The sequence below is a fragment of the Oncorhynchus masou genome, unplaced genomic scaffold (assembly GCF_036934945.1).
Source record: "Oncorhynchus masou masou isolate Uvic2021 unplaced genomic scaffold, UVic_Omas_1.1 unplaced_scaffold_758, whole genome shotgun sequence".
Taxonomy (NCBI): domain Eukaryota; kingdom Metazoa; phylum Chordata; class Actinopteri; order Salmoniformes; family Salmonidae; genus Oncorhynchus; species Oncorhynchus masou.
The window spans coordinates 309,697-330,529 of record NW_027014045.1 but is presented as its reverse complement, the minus strand read 5'-3'; the positions used below and the strand labels follow the sequence as shown (position 1 = coordinate 330,529).

General features: G+C 47.5%; 1 long non-coding RNA gene across 1 annotated transcript; it reads left to right on the top strand.

Moving 5' to 3' along the window:
- The first annotated feature begins 9,484 nt into the window (after positions 1 to 9,484).
- Positions 9,485 to 12,821, top strand: LOC135537375 (uncharacterized). The gene is made up of 3 exons (XR_010455203.1): positions 9,485 to 9,590; positions 10,454 to 10,618; positions 12,618 to 12,821. It is a non-coding gene; the product is annotated as an uncharacterized LOC135537375 (long non-coding RNA).
- The last annotated feature ends 8,012 nt before the right edge of the window (positions 12,822 to 20,833 follow it).

Below are 20,833 nucleotides of genomic sequence, written 5' to 3'. Positions count from 1 at the left end.
CAGACTTCTAGGTTCCGAGACGACAGGCTTCTAGGTTCCGAGACGACAGGCTTCTAGGTTCCGAGACGACAGACTTCTAGGTTCCGAGATGACAGACTTCTAGGTTCCGAGACGACAGACTTCTAGGTTCCGAGATGACAGACTTCTAGGTTCCGAGATGACAGACTTCTAGGTTCCGAGACGACAGACTTCTAGGTTCCGAGACGACAGACTTCTAGGTTCCGAGATGACAGACTTCTAGGTTCCGAGACGACAGACTTCTAGGTTCCGAGACGACAGACTTCTAGGTTCCGAGATGACAGACTTCTAGGTTCCGAGACGACAGACTTCTAGGTTCCGAGACGACAGACTTCTAGGTTCCGAGACGACAGGCTTCTAGGTTCCGAGACGACAGCCTTCTAGGTTCCGAGACGACAGCCTTCTAGGTTCCGAGACGACAGCCTTCCAAGATTAGACTTCAAAGTCTTAAAACAACCTTGTATTTATAATACTTAGTCATCATTTTTGTTGCTTTGCATTGCATTCAAATTGAAGGCTTGAATTTTTGATTGCCTCTAGAATAAACGTGAGTTTTATGCCGTGCCATGATTTTTCAGCTGCTGTCTTGCCATCGTAATAATAGAGCTCGTAAATAATTACAATATCATAATTCAAAAATAATCTCTCTTTATATGTGGTTATTTACAGTAATTTATTAGCTTCAATAGAAACATTGATGGGTTTCCCATCTTATGTTAAAGGAGAACATAATGCCCTGCATCTAAATATACTTGTATGTTATACGGGGATCTGACATTCATTCAATGTAAAATGAAGAAATAATAAGATATTGTCAAGGAAATGAGTCTTTCATTTGTCCTGTCGAGATAGGAATATCACAAGCAAATCAGGTGTTTATGTCTATGGTGCAGTGTATGTTAAACATGAACGTGTATACTTTGTTCTGTGCATTATCTGTACTGCCTACTAATGCTATACTGTACATCCTGAAAGATAAGCTACTGAGGATTAGCTCCTGCATTCACCACCCATGAGTGGTCTAGCTATAATGTTTGTTCCCGGAGTTCAAAATGTTGTTTTAAATCAAATATTTATACTCTTTGTTGTCTTACAATGATTTAAATACAATTTTGTGACTTTGGCCCACATACAGCTGCTCTGGTCGTCTTGTGTTTCTGTTACTGTAGAGCTGTGCCACCTGCTGGACATATGATCAGTGATTTATATATACACTAGATGACTTATATGGTGGTGGTGTGTTGATGCCACTGCGCCTCCATCTTGCCCCTCCCCCACCAGTGTTTTGATGCCACCGTGCCTCCATCTTGGCTCTCCCCACCAGTGTGTTGATGCCACCGTGCCTCCATCTTGGCTCTCCCCCACCAGTGTTTTAATGCCACCGTGCCTCCATCTTGGCTCTCCCCCACCAGTGTTTTAATGCCACCGTGCCTCCATCTTGGCTCTCCCCCACCAGTGTTTTAATGCCACCGTGCCTCCATCTTGCCTCTCCCCCACCAGTGTGTTGATGCCACCGTGCCTCCATCTTGGCTCTCCCCGCCAGTGTGTTGATGCCACCGTGCCTCCATCTTGCCTCTCCCCCACCAGTGTGTTGATGCCACCGTGCCTCCATCTTGGCTCTCCCCCGCCAGTGTTTTAATGCCACCGTGCCTCCATCTTGCCTCTCCCCCACCAGTGTGTTGATGCCACCGTGCCTCCATCTTGGCTCTCCCACACCAGTGTTTTGATGCCACCGTGCCTCCATCTTGGCTGTCTCCTACCAGTGTAAAATATATTTTGGAAGTTTTAGAAATGCATGTATTAATGTCTAAATGTGTTTTTTTCCATATTTATTATATTACAGACACCTTAATGCATATTTTTACATTATATTATGTGAGCTAAACATAAAATATATAAAAACATTTTTCTTAAAGTATAATTGTTTTTAAAGTTCTAATGTTACTAATGACAACAACAAAATACCAAAATACATGTAATTGTGTCCTTTTCATTGAAATACTGTGGAATTCCATTCATTCCTACTTAAATCCTCTCATTGGCTAGTGCATTGCATCAGCAATCCAGGATAGATCATTGGATAGGATACATACACTCATACATACGCTATCAAAGACAAGGAGACATGACTATCTATCAAGTGACATTTTCTGCACAACGGGTCCTGCATCGTTCCTCTGTTTTCGGGTCAGAGGTAAAGTTTACACTTCTGAATCCTGCCGTGAAGATGTTATTTCAGGAAAAACGAAATGAATGTAAAATATAATGGATATGTTTCAATATCCCTATTAAAGGGTACATATTTAACTTGTCTCTATTCACAGTATGTATCGAAGGACCCTTCATTTGAAGGTAGGAAAGCCATCTACATGCTATCTTGATCAAAGATATTTATAACTAACTCAAGATAGTTCATCTGTGTCGTTTACAGTGGGAGCAAATGAATCATAGTGGGTAGAACGAGGTGGGCAGAGCCAAGCACGAGCTAGCGAGATCCTATTGGCGCGTTCTAGCATGGATTTGCATATTTACGTTGCAGTGCAATTAGACCTTGCACTGCTTCTAAACAATGCAATTTTTAAAGACTTTGGCAAAGCGTCAAATCTATAAAATGTTGTGTTCTGTGTTCATAACAGATATTAGTTTTGAACACAGTGCACAGCCCCAGTTGTAATCCCAGCTGCAATCCAACCTGGCCCAGCTGTAATCCCAGCTGTACTCCAACCTGCCCCAGCTGTAATCCCGGCTGTAAACCTACCTGCCCCAGCTGTAATCCCAGCTGTAATCCTACCTGCCCCAGGTGTAAATCCCAGCTGTAATCCAACCTGCCCCAGCTGTAATCCAACCTGCCCCAACTGTAATCCAACCGGCCCAAACTGTAATCCCAGCTCTACTCCAACCTGCCCCAGCTGTAATCCCATCTGTAATCCAACCTGCCCCAGCTGTAATCCCAGCTGTAATCCAACCTGACCCAGCTGTAATCCAACCTGCCCCAGCTGTAATCCCAGCTGTAATCCAACCTGCCCCAGCTGTAATCCCATCTGTACTCCAACCTGCCCCAGCTGTAATCCCATCTGTACTCCAACCTGCCCCAGCTGTAATCCCAGCTGTAATCCAACATGCCCCAGCTGTAATCCCAGCTGTAATCCAACCTGGCCCAGCTGTAATCCCAGCTGTACTCCAACCTGCCCCAGCTGTAATCCCAGCTGTAATCCAACCTGCCCCAGGTGTAATCCAACCTGCCCCGGCTGTAATCCCAGCTGTAATCCAACCTGCCCCAGCTGTAATCCAACCTGCCCCAGCTGTAATCCCAGCTGTACTCCAACCTGCCCCAGCTGTAATCCAACCTGCCCCAGCTGTAATCCCAGCTATAATCCAACCTGCCCCAGCTGTAATCCCAGCTGTACTCCAACATGCCCCAGCTGTAATCCAACCTGTCCCAGTTGTAATCACGGCTGTAATCCAACCTGCCCCAGCTGTAATCAAACCTGCCCCAACTGTAATCCCAGTTATAATCCAACCTGCCACAGCTGTAATCCAACCTGCCCCAGCTGTAATCCCAGTTATAATCCAACCTGTCCCAGCTGTAATCCAACCTGCCCCAGCTGTACTCCAACCTGCCTCTGCAGTAATCCCAGCTGTAATCCAACCTGCCCCAGATGTAATTCCAGCTGTACTCCAACCTGCCCCAGATGTAATTCCAGCTGTACTCCAACCTGCCCCAGCTGTAATCACAGCTGTAATCCAACCTGCCCCAGCTGTAATCCAACCTATCCCAGTTGTAATCCCAGCTGTAATCCAACCTGCCCCAGCTGTAATCCAACCTGCCCCAGCTGTAATCCCAGTTATAATCCAACCTGCCCCAGCTGTAATCCAACCTGCCCCAGCTGTAATCCCAGTTATAATCCAACCTGTCCCAGCTGTAATCCAACCTGCCCCAGCTGTAATCCCAGCTGTACTCCAACCTGCCCCAGCTGTAATCCCAGCTGTAATCCAACCTGCCCCAGCTGTAATCCCAGCTGTAATCCAACCTGCCCCAGCTGTAATCCCAGCTGTACTCCAACCTGCCCCAGCTGTAATCCAACCTGTCCCAGTTGTAATCCCAGTTATAATCCAACCTGCCCCAGCTGTAATCCAACATGCCCCAGCTGTAATCCAACCTGCCCCAGCTGTAATCCCAGTTATAATCCAACCTGCCCCAGCTGTAATCCAACCTGCCCCAGCTGTAATCCAACCTGCCCCAACTGTAATCCCAGTTATAATCCAACCTGCCCCAGCTGTAATCCAACTGCCCCAGCTGTAATCCCAGCTATAATCCAACCTGCCCCAGCTGTAATCCCAGCTGTACTCCAACATGCCCCAGCTGTAATCCCGGCTGTAATCCCAGCTGTAATCCAACCTGCCCCAACTGTAATCCCAGTTATAATCCAACCTGCCCCAGCTGTAATCCAACCTGCCCCAACTGTAATCCCAGTTATAATCCAACCTGCCCCAGCTGTAATCCAACATGCCCCAGCTGTAATCCCAGCTATAATCCAACCTGTCCCAGTTGTAATCACGGCTGTAATCCAACCTGCCCCAGCTGTAATCAAACCTGCCCCAACTGTAATACCAGTTATAATCCAACCTGCCACAGCTGTAATCCAACCTGTCCCAGCTGTAATCCAACCTGCCCCAGCTGTACTCCAACCTGCCTCTGCAGTAATCCCAGCTGTAATCCAACCTGCCCCAGATGTAATTCCAGCTGTACTCCAACCTGCCCCAGATGTAATTCCAGCTGTACTCCAACCTGCCCCAGCTGTAATCACAGCTGTAATCCAACCTGCCCCAGCTGTAATCCAACCTATCCCAGTTGTAATCCCAGCTGTAATCCAACCTGCCCCAGCTGTAATCCAACCTGCCCCAGCTGTAATCCCAGTTATAATCCAACCTGCCCCGGCTGTAATCCAACCTGCCCCAGCTGTAATCCCAGTTATAATCCAACCTGTCCCAGCTGTAATCCAACCTGCCCCAGCTGTAATCCCAGCTGTAATCCAACCTGCCCCAGCTGTAATCCCCAGCTGTAATCCCAGCTGTAATCCAACCTGCCCCAGCTGTAATCCCAGTTAAAATCCAACCTGCCCAGCTGTAAACCAACTTGCCAGAGCTGTAATCCAACCTGCCCCAGCTGTAATCCAACCTGCCCCAGCTGTAATCCAACCTGCCCCAACTGTAATCCAACCTGCCCCAACTGTAATCCAACCTGCTCCAACTGTAATCCAACCTGCCCCAACTGTAATCCAACCTGCCCCAACTGTAATCCAACCTGCCCCAACTGTAATCCAACCTGCCCCAGCTGTAATCCACCACTGTGAAGAACCACTGGCTCCAGTGTTCACTGACATGTTTAACACTTCCTGATGCCAGTGTTTAGTACCACAGTGCTTTGAAGTATCCACCATCATCCCTGTCCCAAAACAACCTGTCTCAATGACCTCAGAGCCATGGCCCTGAAAGCATTTGAAGGCCTAATCCTGGTCTACTTAAAATCACGCACATCCCCATTGATGGACCAACAGGTTTGCTTACAGAGCTAATAGGTCAGTTGAAGCCTCCGTTGACCCGACACTCCACCACACACTGCAACACCTGGAGACACCGAACACCCACGCAGGCATCTTGTTCATTTAGCTCCGCCTTCAATACCGTCAATCCCCACAAACTATTGACTAAGAGACAGGACATGAACATCAACCCAGCTATGTGCCACTGGATACTGGACCTGCTGAGGAACAGAAGTCACACTGTCAAGATAAACAATCTGCCATCTCGCCCCTGACCCTCTGTACTGGACAGGGAGGGGGCAGGAGAGGAAGCTGCTGATTCTAAGGATTTTCTGAGCAAGGTGCTGTCACTCCCTGACCTTAGATATCTCTGTTTTTCTATATATTTTGTTTAGGTCAGGGTGTGACTAGAGTGGGTAAATTAATTTTTTGTTTGTTGAGGGTTTTTGTATGTCTAGGGGTTTTTGGTTTTGTATGTGACGAACATGACAGGTACACCTATCACCTGGGACATAGTAGTTTCTGTCGTTCGAGTTCTGTCATACTACAGAATAGATCATGATGGTATCCTTTTGCTTACACTCCCTTACCTCCTTGGGCAAATGCATTCTAGTCAATTAGCCTGTCCTTGCATTCTAGTCAATTAGCCTGTCCTTGCATTCTAGTCATGGACCAGGATGTCTTGCTCCCAGGCAGACTAAATAACCTTTTTGCCCGCTTTGAGGACAATACAGTGCCACTGACACGGCCTGCAACGGAAACATGCGGTCTCTCCTTCACTGCAGCCGAGGTGAGTAAAACATTTAAACGTGTTAACCCTCGCAAGGCTGCAGGCCCAGACGGCATCCCCAGCCCTCAGAGCATGCGCAGACCAGCTGGCTGGTGTGTTTACGGTCATATTCAATCAAGCCTTATCCCAGTCTGCTGTTCCCACATGTTCACACAGAGGGCCTTGAAAGCTAAGGTAACTGAGCTAAAGGACTACCGCCCGTAGCACTCACTAACGTCATCATGAAGTGCTTTGAGAGACTAGTCAAGGACCATATCACATCCACTCTACCTGACACCCTAGACCCACTCCAATTTGCTTACCGCCCCAATAGGTCCACAGACGATACAATCGCAACCACACTGCACACTGCCCTAACCCATCTGGACAAGAGGAATACCTATGTGAGAATGCTGCTCATCGACTACAGCTCGGCATTCAACACCATAGTACCCTCCAAGCTCGTCATCAAGCTCGAGACCCTGGGTCTCGACCCCGCCCTGTGCAACTGGGTACTGGACTTCCTGACGGGCCGCCCCCAGGTGGTGAGGGTAGGCAACAACATCTCCACCCCGCTGATCCTCAACACTGGGACCCCACAAGGGTGCGTTCTGAGCCCTCTCCTGTACTCCCTGTTCACCCACGACTGCGCGGCAACGCACGCCTCCAACTCAATCATCAAGTTTGCGGACGACACAACAGTGGTAGGCTTGATTACCAACAACGACGAGACGGCCTACAGGGAGGAGGTGAGGGCCCTCGGAGTGTGGTGTCAGGACAATAACCTCACACTCAACGTCAACAAAACTAAGGAGATGATTGTGGACTTCAGGAAACAGCAGAGGGAACACCCCCTATCCACATCGTTCGAACAGTAGTGGAGAGGGTAGTAAGTTTTAAGTTCCTCGGCATACACATCACAGACAAACTAAATTGGTCCACTCACACAGACAGCATCGTGAAGAAGGCGCAGCAGCGCCTCTTCAACCTCAGGAGGCTGAAGAAATTCGGCTTGTCACCAAAAACACTCACAAACTTCTACAGATGCACAATCGAGAGCATCCTGGCGGGCTGTATCACCGCCTGGTACGGCAACTGCTCCGCCCACAACCGTAAGGCTCTCCAGAGGGTAGTGAGGTCTGCACAACGTATCACCGGGGGCAAACTACCTGCCCTCCAGGACACCTACACCACCCGATGTTACAGGAAGGCCATAAAGATCATTAAGGACAACACCCACCCGAGCCACTGCCTGTTCACCCCGCTATCATCCAGAAGGCGAGGTCAGTACAGGTGCATCAAAGCTGGGACCGAGAGACTGAAAAACAGCTTCTATCTCAAGGCCATCAGACTGTTAAACAGCAACCACTAACATTGAGTGGCTGCTGCCAACACACTGACACTGACTCAACTCCAGCCACTTTAATAATGGGAATTGATAGGAAAGGATGTAAAATATATCACTAGCCACTTTAACAATGCTACCTAATATAATGTTTACATACCCTACATTATTCATCTCATATGTATACGTATATACTGTACTCTATCATCTACTGCATCCTTATGTAATACATGTATCACCAGCCACTTTAACTATGCCACTTTGTTTACATACTCATCTCATATGTATATACTGTACTCGATGCAATCTACTGTATCTTGCCTATGCTGCTCTGCACCATCACTCATTCATATCTTTATGTACATATTCTTTATCCCATTACACTGTGTATAAGATATTAGTTTTGGAATTGTTAGTTAGATTACTTGTTGGTTATTACTGCATTGTCGGAACTGGAAGCACAAGCATTTCGCTACACTCACATTAACATCTGCTAACCATGTGTATGTGACAAATAAAATTTGATTTGATTAACCTGTCCTTGCATTCTAGTCAATTAGCCTGTCCTTGAATTCTAGTCAATTAGCCTGTCCTTGCATTCTAGTCAATTAGCCTGTCCTTGAATTCTAGTCAATTAACCTGTCCTTGCATTCTAGTCAATTAGCCTGTCCTTGCATTCTAGTCAATTAGCCTGTCCTTGCATTCTAGTCAATTAACCTGTCCTTGCATTCTAGTCAATTAGCCTATCCTTGCATTCTAGTCAATTAGCCTGTCCTTGCATTCTAGTCAATTAACCTGTCCTTGCATTCTAGTCAATTAGCCTGTCCTTGCATTCTAGTCAATTAGCCTGTCCTTGCATTCTAGTCAATTAACCTGTCCTTGAATTCTAGTCAATTAGCCTGTCCTTGCATTCTAGTCAATTAGCCTGTCCTTGAATTCTAGTCAATTAACCTGTCCTTGCATTCTAGTCAATTAGCCTGTCCTTGCATTCTAGTCAATTAGCCTGTCCTTGCATTCTAGTCAATTAACCTGTCCTTGCATTCTAGTCAATTAGCCTATCCTTGCATTCTAGTCAATTAGCCTGTCCTTGAATTCTAGTCAATTAACCTGTCCTTGCATTCTAGTCAATTAGCCTGTCCTTGCATTCTAGTCAATTAGCCTGTCCTTGCATTCTAGTCAATTAACCTGTCCTTGCATTCTAGTCAATTAACCTGTCCTTGCATTCTAGTCAAATAACCTGTCCTTGAATTCTAGTCAATTAGCCTGTCCTTGAATTCTAGTCAATTAGCCTGTCCTTGCATTCTAGTCAATTAGCCTGTCCTTGCATTCTAGTCAATTAACCTGTCCTTGCATTCTAGTCAATTAACCTGTCCTTGCATTCTAGTCAATTGACCTGTCCTTGCATTCTAGTCAATTAGCCTGCCCTTGAATTCTAGTCAATTAGCCTGCCCTTGAATTCTAGTCAATTAGCCTGTCCTTGCATTCTAGTCAATTAGCCTGTCCTTGAATTCTAGTCAATTAACCTGTCCTTGCATTCTAGTCAATTAACCTGTCCTTGCATTCTAGTCAATTAGCCTGTCCTTGCATTCTAGTCAATTAACCTGTCCTTGCTATCTTTGCTTCCTCTCATCCCCTTTGTGAGCTGTGCATTTACTGTAAATGTAGCAGGAACACACATTTTACTCAGTGTCTCCCACTGGTGGCCGTGCTACTCACATCCCTTGTTCCCCCTCTCTGTCTCCTCCCTCTAATTATTCTCCCTCCTTCCGGGCCGTGAGTCAGTCCTACCCCAGTGGTCCAGTCAGACCCTCCTAAAGAGAGGGGTGTCAGAGAGTCGTGATGCCCTGGAGAACATGGCTGCTCTTAATTGGCCCTGGCAAAGGACAAGAGGGAGCTTAACGCCCAGACACTACAGGTCTGAACTGGTCTCGACATTAGACTGGAATGAAGCGAATGTCGGGAAATGATTTACTTTTAAACAAAGAGATCTTCTGTTGGATCTGACAATTCATCTTGATGGTTGTTCAGTCGTCTCAAATAAAACTGTGAAGGTCCTCGACGTTCATCTGGACCCTGATCTTTCTTTTGACGAACATATTAGGACTGTTTCAAGGACAGCTTTTTTCCATCTTCGTGACATTTAAAAAATCGTTGTCCAAAAATGATGTAGAAAAATGTATCCATGCTTTTGTTACTTCTGGGTCAGACTACTGCAATGCTCTACTCTCCGGCTACCCGGATAAAGCACTAAATAAACTCCAGTTAGTGCTAAATACGGCTGCTAGAATCCTGACTAGAATCAAAATATTTGATCATATTACTCCAGTGCAAGCCTCCCTACACTGGCTTCCTGTCTTGGCAAGGGCTGATTTCAAGGTTCTATTGCTAACCTACAAACTATTACATGGGCTTGCTCCTACCTACCTCTCTGATTTGGTCCTGCCGTACATACCTACACCTACGCTACGGTCACAAGACGCAGGCCTCCTAATTGTCCCTAGTATTTCTAAGTAAACAGCAGGAGGCAGGGCTTTCTCCTACAGAGCTCCATTTTTATGGAACGGTCTGCCTACCCATGTGAGAGACGCAGACTCGGTCTCAACCTTTAAGTCTTTCCTGAAGACTCATCTCTTCAGTGGGCCATATGATTGAGTGTAGTCTGGCCCAGGAATGTGAGGGGGAACGGAAAGGCTCTGGAGCAACGAACCGCCCTTGCGGTCTCTGCCTGGCCGGATCCCCTCTCTCCAGTGAGATTCTCTGCCTCTAACCCTATTACAGAGTCACTGGCTTACTGGGGCTCTTCCAGCCGTCCCTCGGAGGGGTGCATCACTTGAGTGGGCTCTGATGGAGGAGAGAGATGTGGAGACCCTACCAGAGGAGAAGGAGACAGAAGTCACTGCTCTGATGGAGGAGAGAGAAAAAAGGAGCAGTGGCCTTTCTTTGGTTGGTAATGCTGCTATTTGGTTGGGTAATGCTGCTATTTGGTGGGTAATGCTGCTATATGGTGGGTAATGCTGCTATATGGTGGGTAATGCTGCTATTTGGTGGGTAATGCTGCTATTTGGTGGGTAATGCTGCTATTTGGTGGGTAATGCTGCTATTTGGTGGGTAATGCTGCTATATGGTGGGTAATGCTGCTATTTGGTTGGGTAATGCTGCTATTTGGTGGGTAATGCTGCTATTTGGTGGGTAATGCTGCTATATGGTGGGTAATGCTGCTATTTGGTGGGTAATGCTGCTATATGGTGGGTAATGCTGCTATTTGGTGGGTAATGCTGCTATTTGGTGGGTAATGCTGCTATTTGGTGGGTAATGCTGCTATTTGGTAATGGGTGGGTAATGCTGCTATTTGGTGGGTAATGCTGCTATTTGGTGGGTAATGCTGCTATATGGTGGGTAATGCTGCTATTTGGTGGGTAATGCTGCTATATGGTGGGTAATGCTGCTATTTGGTGGGTAATGCTGCTATTTGGTGGGTAATGCTGCTATATGGTGGGTAATGCTGCTATTTGGTTGGGTAATGCTGCTATTTGGTGGGTAATGCTGCTATTTGGTGGGTAATGCTGCTATTTGGTGGGTAATGCTGCTATTTGGTGGGTAATGCTGCTGCTATTTGGTTGGGTAATGCTGCTATTTGGTGGGTAATGCTGCTATTTGGTGGGTAATGCTGCTATTTGGTGGGTAATGCTGCTATTTGGTGGGTAATGCTGCTATTTGGTGGGTAATGCTGCTATTTGGTGGGTAATGCTGCTATATGGTGGGTAATGCTGCTCTTTGGTGGGTAATGCTGCTATTTGGTGGGTAATGCTGCTATTTGGTTGGGTAATGCTGCTATTTGGTGGGTAATGCTGCTATTTGGTGGGTAATGCTGCTATATGGTGGGTAATGCTGCTATTTGGTGGGTAATGCTGCTATATGGTGGGTAATGCTGCTATTTGGTGGGTAATGGTGGGTAATGCTGCTATTTGGTGGGTAATGCTGCTATTTGGTGGGTAATTTGCTAATGCTATTTGGTTGGGTAATGCTGCTATATGGTGGGTAATGCTGCTATTTGGTGGGTAATGCTGCTATATGGTGGGTAATGCTGCTATTTGGTGGGTAATGCTGCTATATGGTGGGTAATGCTGCTATTTGGTTGGGTAATGCTGCTATTTGGTGGGTAATGCTGCTATTTGGTGGGTAATGCTGCTATTTGGTGGGTAATGCTGCTATATGGTGGGTAATGCTGCTATTTGGTTGGGTAATGCTGCTATTTGGTTGGGTAATGCTGCTATATGGTGGGTAATGCTGCTATTTGGTGGGTAATGCTGCTATTTGGTTGGGTAATGCTGCTATTTGGTGGGTAATGCTGCTATTTGGTTGGGTAATGCTGCTATTTGGTGGGTAATGCTGCTATTTGGTGGGTAATGCTGCTATATGGTGGGTAATGCTGCTATTTGGTGGGTAATGCTGCTATTTGGTGGGTAATGCTGCTATATGGTGGGTAATGCTGCTATATGGTGGGTAATGCTGCTATTTGGTGGGTAATGCTGCTATTTGGTGGGTAATGCTGCTATATGGTGGGTAATGCTGCTATTTGGGTGGGTAATGCTGCTATTTGGTGGGTAATGCTGCTATTTGGGGCGGCAGGGTAACCTAGTGGTTAGAGCGTTGGACTAGTAACCGGAAGGTTGTGAGTTCAAACCCCCAATCTGACAAGGTACAAATCTGTCGTTCTGCCCCTGAACAGGCAGTTAACCCACTGTTCCCAGGCCGTCATTGAAAATAAGAATTTGTTCTTAACTGACTTGCCTGGTTAAATAAAGGTAAAATAAAAAATTTGGTTGGGTAATGCTGCTATTTGGTTGGGTAATGCTGCTATTTGGTTGGGTAATGCTGCTATGTTGTTGATGATATTTGAATTTTGACATTGACTTGTGTGTCTTGTGCATTCTCTCTCCAGCTGCCTGTGGGAAGAGCTCCTCAGAGAGAATCCGAAGGGTCCTTTCACTGGAGAGAGAGAAGAGCTCCTCAGAGAGAATCCGAAGGGTCCTTTCACTGGAGAGAGAGAAGAGCTCCTCAGAGAGAATCCGAAGGGTCCTTTCACTGGAGAGAGAGAGAAGAGCTCCTCAGAGAGAATCCGAAGGGTCCTTTCACTGGAGAGAGAGAGAAGAGCTCCTCAGAGAGAATCCGAAGGGTCCTTTCACTGGAGAGAGAGAAAGAGCTCCTCAGAGAGAATCCGAAGGGTCCTTTCACTGGAGAGAGAGAGAGCGAGACCAGCTGGAGACAGACATACAGGAACTTAACTGAATACTTCATGTTTTATAAATGTATAATAATTGAATATGCAGAAAATAGGATCAACAGATTAAACTGCACACTGCCTTTAACATCCTAAAATGTTTGCGTTACTTCTAATCCACAAACCAAATGTTACACAGCTCTGTAGAAACCCCATGTTTGGTTATTTGTCTTGACCATATACACTAAGCCAACATGTATGAAGAGTTGATCTCTCTGCCTCCTGCCCTCCAGGACTGTGACAGTCAACGCAGGTCCACCAGCAGGCTTCAGTGCTGGAGGTAGAGAGGAGGCAGGCTTCAGGGCTGGAGGTAGAGAGGAGAGGACTCAGGGCTGGAGGTAGAGAGGAGGCAGGTCTCAGGGCTGGAGGTAGAGAGGTAGAGAGGAGGCAGGTCTCAGGACTGGAGGTAGGGAGGAGGCAGGTCTCAGGGCTGGAGGTAGAGAGGTAGGGAGGAGGCAGGCCTCAGGGCTGGAGGTAGAGAGGAGAGGACTCAGGGCTGGAGGTATAGAGAAGACAGGTCTCAGGGCTGGAGGCAGAGAGGAGGCAGGTCTCAGGGCTGGAGGTAGGGAGGAGACAAGTCTCAGGGCTGGAGGTAGAGAGGAGGCAGGTCTCAGGGCTGGAGGTAGAGAGGTAGGGAGGAGGAAGGTCTCAGGGCTGGAGGTAGAGAGGAGACAGGTCTCATGGCTGGAGGTAGAGAGGAGACAGGTCTCAGGGCTGGAGAGGTAGAGAGGAGGCAGGTCTCAGGGCTGGAGGTAGAGAGGTAGAGAGGAGGCAGGTCTCAGGACTGGAGGTAGGGAGGAGGCAGGTCTCAGGGCTGGAGGTAGAGAGGTAGGGAGGAGGAAGGTCTCAGGGCTGGAGGTAGAGAGGAGACAGGTCTCATGGCTGGAGGTAGAGAGGAGACAGGTCTCAGGGCTGGAGGTAGAGAGGAGGCAGGTCTCAGGGCTGGAGGTAGAGAGGTAGGGAGGAGGCAGGTCTCAGGGCTGGAGGTAGAGAGGAGAGGACTCAGGGCTGGAGGTAGGGAGGAGGCAGGTCTCATGGCTGGAGGTAGAGAGGAGACAGGTCTCAGGGCTGGAGGTAGAGAGAAGAGGACTCAGGGCTGGAGGTAGGGAGGAGGCAGGTCTCAGGGCTGGAGGTAGAGCGGTAGGGAGGAGGCAGGTCTCAGGGCTGGAGGTAGGGAGGAGGCAGGTCTCATGGCTGGAGGTAGGGAGGAGGCAGGTCTCAGGGTTGGAGGTAGAGAGGTAGGGAGGTAGGGAGGAGGCAGGTCTCAGGACTGGAGGTAGGGAGGAGACAGGTCTCAGGACTGGAGGTAGGGAGGAGGCATGTCTCAGGGCTGGAGGTATGGAGGAGGTAGGTCTCATGGCTGGAGGTAGAGAGGAGACAGGTCTCAGGGCTGGAGGTAGAGAGAAGAGGACTCAGGGCTGGAGGTAGGGAGGAGGCAGGTCTCAGGGCTGGAGGTAGAGAGGTAGGGAGGAGGCAGGTCTCAGGACTGGAGGTAGGGAGGAGGCAGGTCTCAGGGCTGGAGGTATGGAGGAGGTAGGTCTCATGGCTGGAGGTAGAGAGGAGACAGGTCTCAGGGCTGGAGGTAGAGAGAAGAGGACTCAGGGCTGGAGGTAGGGAGGAGGCAGGTCTCAGGACTGGAGGTAGGAAGGAGGCAGGTCTCAGGGCTGGAGGTAGGGAGGAGGCAGGTCTCATGGCTGGAGGTAGGGAGGAGGCAGGTCTCAGGGTTGGAGGTAGAGAGGTAGTGAGGAGGCAGGTCTCAGGGCTGGAGGTAGGGAGGATGCAGTTCTCAGGGTTGGAGGTAGAGAGGTAGGGAGGAGGCAGGTCTCAGGACTGGAGGTAGGGAGGAGGCAGGTCTCAGGGCTGAAGTTTGAAGAGGGGTCAGACCTGTCCGTTTGAAGAGGGGTCAGACCTGTCCGTTTGAAGAGGGGTCAGACCTGTCCGTTTGAAGAGGGGTCAGACCTGTCAGTTTGAAGAGGGGTCAGACCTGTCAGTTTGAAGAGGGGATTGAAAGCAATAGGAACTTATCACTCATAAGCAAGAAATATTTTTTTTTTTAGGTTAATGTTCCCACACAGCCATATTTACACGTCACAACACTTGTTTACGGAGACAGAAGGAACCTCCTGTAGGCTAATTATCATGCTCCTAACACCTGTGCTAATTATCATGCTCCTAACACCTGTGGGTTAATTATCATGCTCCTAACACCTGTGGGTTAATTATCATGCTCCTAACACCTGTGCTAATTATCATGCTCCTAACACCTGTGCTAATTATCATGCTCCTAACACCTGTGGGTTAATTATCATGCTCCTAACACCTGTGGGTTAATTATCATGCTCCTAACACCTGTGGGTTAATTATCATGCTCCTAACACCTGTGGGTTAATTATCATGCTCCTAACACCTGTGGGTTAATTATCATGCTCCTAACACCTGTGCTAATTATCATGCGACGAACACCTGTGCTAATTATCATGCTTCTAACACCTGTGCTAATTATCATGCTCCTAACACCTGTGGGTTAATTATCATGCTCCTAACACCTGTGCTAATTATCATGCTTCTAACACCTGTGGGTTAATTATCATGCTCCTAACACCTGTGCTAATTATCATGCGATGAACTCCTGTGCTAATTATCATGCTTCTAACACCTGTGCTAATTATCATGCTCCTAACACCTGTGCTAATTATCATGCTCCTAACACCTGTGCTAATTATCATGCGACGAACACTTGTGCTAATTATCATGCTTCTAACACTTGTGCTAATTATCATGCTCCTAACACCTGTGCTAATTATCATGCTTCTAACACCTGTGGGTTAATTATCATGCTCCTAACACCTGTGCTAATTATCATGCGATGAACACCTGTGCTAATTATCATGCTTCTAACACCTGTGCTAATTATCATGCTCCTAACACCTGTGCTAATTATCATGCGACGAACACCTGTGCTAATTATCATGCTTCTAACACCTGTGGGTTAATTATCATGCTCCTAACACCTGTGCTAATTATCATGCTCCTAACACCTGTGCTAATTATCATGCTCCTAACACCTGTGCTAATTATCATGCTCCTAACACCTGTGCTAATTATCATGCTCCAAACACCTGTGCTAATTATCATGCGACGAACACCTGTGTGTAACAGAAGAAAGCAGCCAGAAACATGTTGTCACTAAAAAATCCTGTCGGCTGCAACATTTTTGGGCTAACGCGAAGGGTAGCGATATCTCTCAACATTGGCCTCCATTAACTGGAGCAATATAAAATAAAAGTGAACTATACCTGAGAAGTAGGTTCATTTCCAATCAGGCTCGACAAGCAGCAGAAAGACCCATTTGCCAACCTACTGTTAGCTGATGATGTTGACTATGCTAGCTATCGGTAGAAACTTTGTGTAGTTGGCTGAATGTAGTGGTAATTAGACCTAATGTATTTTTTATTCCAGCCAACGTACGCCTACAAAGCGAAGTTAGCTAGCATCTCCTTTTCAACATTGTTTTTTAAGTGTTTTAAGTGGGTTTTGTTGGCCTTGTTTTTTTGGCCCACAGTGATCGTACGTACCCCAACCAGAAGCCATGGATTACAGGCAGCATCAGCACTGAGCTAAAGGCTAAAGGCTGCCACTTTCAAGAGCGGGACTCTAACCCGGAAGCTTATGAGAAATCCCACTAAGCCCTCCAACAAACCATCAAAGAGGCAAAGCATCAAAACAGGACTAAGATCGAGTCGTACTACACCGGCTCTGACGCTCGTTGGATGTGGCAGGGTTTGCAAACCATTACAGACTACAAAGGGAAGCACAGCCAAGAGCTGCCCAGTGACACGAGCCTACCAGATGAGCCAAACTTCTTCTATGCTCGCTTAGAGGCAAATAACACTGAAACATGCATGAGAGCACCAGCTGTACCAGAAGACTCTGTGATCACGCTCTCCGCAGCCAATGTGAGTAAGACCTTTAGACAGGTCAACATTCACAAGGCCGCAGGGCCAGACGGATTACCAGGACGTGTACTGCAAGCATGCACTGACCAACTAGCAAGTGTCTTCACTGACATTTTCAACCTCTCCCAGACCCAGTCTGTAAAACCAACATGTTTAAGCAGACCACCATAGTCCCTGTGCCCAAGAACACCAAGGTAACCTGCCTAAATGACTTCCGAGCTGTAGCACTCATGTCTGTAGCCATAAAATGCGTTGAAAGGCTGGTCATGGCTCACATCAACAACATTATCCCAGAAACATCACCTCCCTCTGCAACTGGACTGCACGGCTAAGCAAGACTCCAACACCATTACATTTCTCGATGACACAACAGTGGTAGGCCTGATCACCGACAACAACGAGACAGCCAATAGGGAGGAGGTCAGAGATCTGGCCATGTGGTGCCAGGACAATAACCTCTCCCTCAATGTGATCAAGACAAAGGAGATGATTGTGGACTACAGGAAAAAGAGGACCGATCACACCCCCATTCTCATTAACGGGGCTGCAGTGGAGCAGGTTGAGAGCTTCAAGTTCCTTGGTGTCCACATCACCAACAAACTAACTTGGTCCAAACACACCACGACAGTCATGAAGAGGGCACGACAAAACCTATTCCCCCTCAGGAGCCTGAAAAGATTTGGCACGGGTCCTCAGATCCTCAAATGGTTCTACAGCTGCACCATCGAGAGCATCCAGAATGCCATCCAAATCAAATCAAATCAAATTTTATTTGTCACATACACATGGTTAGCAGATGTTAATGCGAGTGTAGCGAAATGCTTGTGCTTCTAGTTCCGACAATGCAGTAATAACCAACAAGTAATCTAACTAACAATTCCTAATCTACTGTCTTATACACAGTGTAAGGGGATAAAGAATATGTACATAAGGATATATGAGTGAGTGATGGTACAGAGCAGCATAGGCAAGATACAGTAGATGGTATCGAGTACAGTATATACATGTGAGATGAGTATGTAAACAAAGTGGCATAGTTAAAGTGGCTAGTGATACATGTATTACATAAGGATGCAGTCGATGATATAGAGTACAGTATATAGGTATGCATATGAGATGAATAATGTAGGGTAAGTAACATTATATAAGGTAGCATTGTTTAAAGTGGCTAGTGATATATTTACAACATTTCCCATCAATTCCCATTATTAAAGTGGCTGGAGTTGAGTCAGTGTCAGTGTGTAGGCAGCAGCCACTCAATGTTAGTGGTGGCTGTTTAACAGTCTGATGGCCTTGAGATAGAAGCTGTTTTTCAGTCTCTCGGTCCCAGCTTTGATGCACCTGTACTGACCTCGCCTTCTGGATGATAGCGGGGTGAACAGGCAGTGGCTCGGGTGGTAGATGTCCTTGATGATCTTTATGGCCTTCCTGTAACATCGGGTGGTGTAGGTGTCCTGGAGGGCAGGTAGTTTGCCCCGGTGATGCGTTGTGCAGACCTCACTACCCTCTGGAGAGCCTTACGGTTGAGGGCGGAGCAGTTGCCGTACCAGGCGGTGATACAGCCCGCCAGGATGCTCTCGATTGTGCCTCTGTAGAAGTTTGTGAGTGCTTTTGGTGACAAGCCGAATTTCTTCAGCCTCCTGAGGTTGAAGAGGCGCTGCTGCGCCTTCTTCACAATGCTGTCTGTGTGAGTGGACCAATTCAGTTTGTCTGTGATGTGTATGCCGAGGAACTTAAAACTTGCTACTCTCTCCACTACTGTTCCATCGATGTGGATAGGGGGTGTTCCCTCTGCTGTTTCCTGAAGTCCACAATCATCTCCTTAGTTTTGTTGACGTTGAGTGTGAGGTTATTTTCCTGACACCACACTCCGAGGGCCCTCACCTCCTCCCTGTAGGCCGTCTCGTCGTTGTTGGTAATCAAGCCTACCACTGTTGTGTCGTCCGCAAACTTGATGATTGAGTTGGAGGCGTGCGTGGCCACGCAGTCGTGGGTGAACAGGGAGTACAGGAGAGGGCTCAGAACGCACCCTTGTGGGGCCCCAGTGTTGAGGATCAGCAGGGAGGAGATGTTGTTACCTACCCTCACCACCTGGGGGCGGCCCGTCAGGAAGTCAAGTACCCAGTTGCACAGGTGCGGGGTCGAGACCCAGGGTCTCGAGCTTGATGACGAGCTTGGAGGGTACTATGGTGTTGAATGCCGAGCTGTAGTCGATGAACAGCATTCTCACATAGGTATTCCTCTTGTCCAGATGGGTTAGGGCAGTGTGCAGTGTGGTTGAGATTGCATCGTCTGTGGACCTATTTGAGCGGTAAGCAAATTGGAGTGGGTCTACGGAGTCAGGTAGGGTGGAGGTGATATGGTCCTTGACTAGTCTCTCAAAGCACTTCATGATGACGGAAGTGAGTGCTACGGGGCGGTAGTCGTTTAGCTCAGTTACCTTAGCTTTCTTGGGAACAGGAACGATGGTGGCCCTCTTGAAGCATGTGGGAACAGCAGACTGGTATAGGGATTGATTGAATATGTCCGTAAACACACCAGCCAGCTGGTCTGCGCATGCTCTGAGGGTGCGGCTGGGGATGCCGTCTGGGCCTGCAGCCTTGCGAGGGTTAACACGTTTAAATGTTTTACTCACCTCGGCTGCAGTGAAGGAGAGACCGCATTTTTCCGTTGCAGGCAGTGTCAGTGGCACTGTATTGTCCTCAAAGTGGGCAAAAAAGTTATTTAGTCTGCCTGGGAGCAAGACATCCTGGTCCGTGACTGGGCTGGATTTCTTCCTGTAGTCCGTGATTGACTGTAGACCCTGCCACATGCCTCTTGTGTCTGAGCCGTTGAATTGGGATTCTACTTTGTCTCTGTACTGACGCTTAGCTTGTTTGATAGCCTTACGGAGGGAATAGCTGCATTGTTTGTATTCAGTCATGTTACCAGACACCTTGCCCTGATTGAAAGCAGTGGTTCGTGCTTTCAGTTTCACACGAATGCTGCCATCAATCCAAGGTTTCTGGTTAGGGAATGTTTTAATCGTTGCTATGGGAACGACATCTTTAACGCACGTTCTAATGAACTCGCACACCGAATCAGCGTATTCGTCAATGTTGTTATTAGACGCAATACGAAACATGTCCCAGTCCACGTGATGGAAGCAGTCTTGGAGTGTGGAGTCAGCTTGGTCGGACCAGCGTTGGACAGACCTCAGCGTGGGAGCTTCTTTTTTAGCTTTTGTCTGTAGGCAGGTATCAGCAAAATGGAGTTGTGGTCAGCTTTTCCGAAAGGGGGCGGGGCAGGGCCTTATATGCGTCGCGGAAGTTAGAGTAACAGTGATCCAAGGTTTTTCCGCCCCTGGTTGCGCAATCGATATGCTGATAAAATTTAGGGAGTCTTGTTTTCAGATTAGCCTTGTTAAAATCCCCAACATCCAGGACCTCTATACCATGTGGTGTCAGAGGAAGGCCATAAAAATGTTCAAAGACCCCTGCCACCCTAGTCAGACTGTTCTCTCTGTTACCGCACGGCAACCGGAGTTCCAAGTCTAGGTCCAAGAGGTTTCTGAACAGCTTCTACCCCCAAGCCATAAGACTCCTGAACATCTAGTCAAATGGCTACCCAGACTATTTGCATTGCCCCCTCTCCCCACCACTGCCACTCTCTGTTATCATCTATGCATAGTCACTTTAATTAACTCTACCTACATCTACATACTACCTCAACTAACCACCTGTTTTATTCTGCGCATGTGACTAATAAAATTAGATTTGATGTGGCTGCACTGTCATGAAAAGGAGCACGAGGGAAGCCCAACAATATTACGTTTTCTAAATAGTGAGAACAGGCAATGTCTTTAGACAAGTTTCACTTTGCATAAATGTTGTACTGTAGTTTGCAATTGACTAAAACAAGCAGACATTTAATGATAATGAT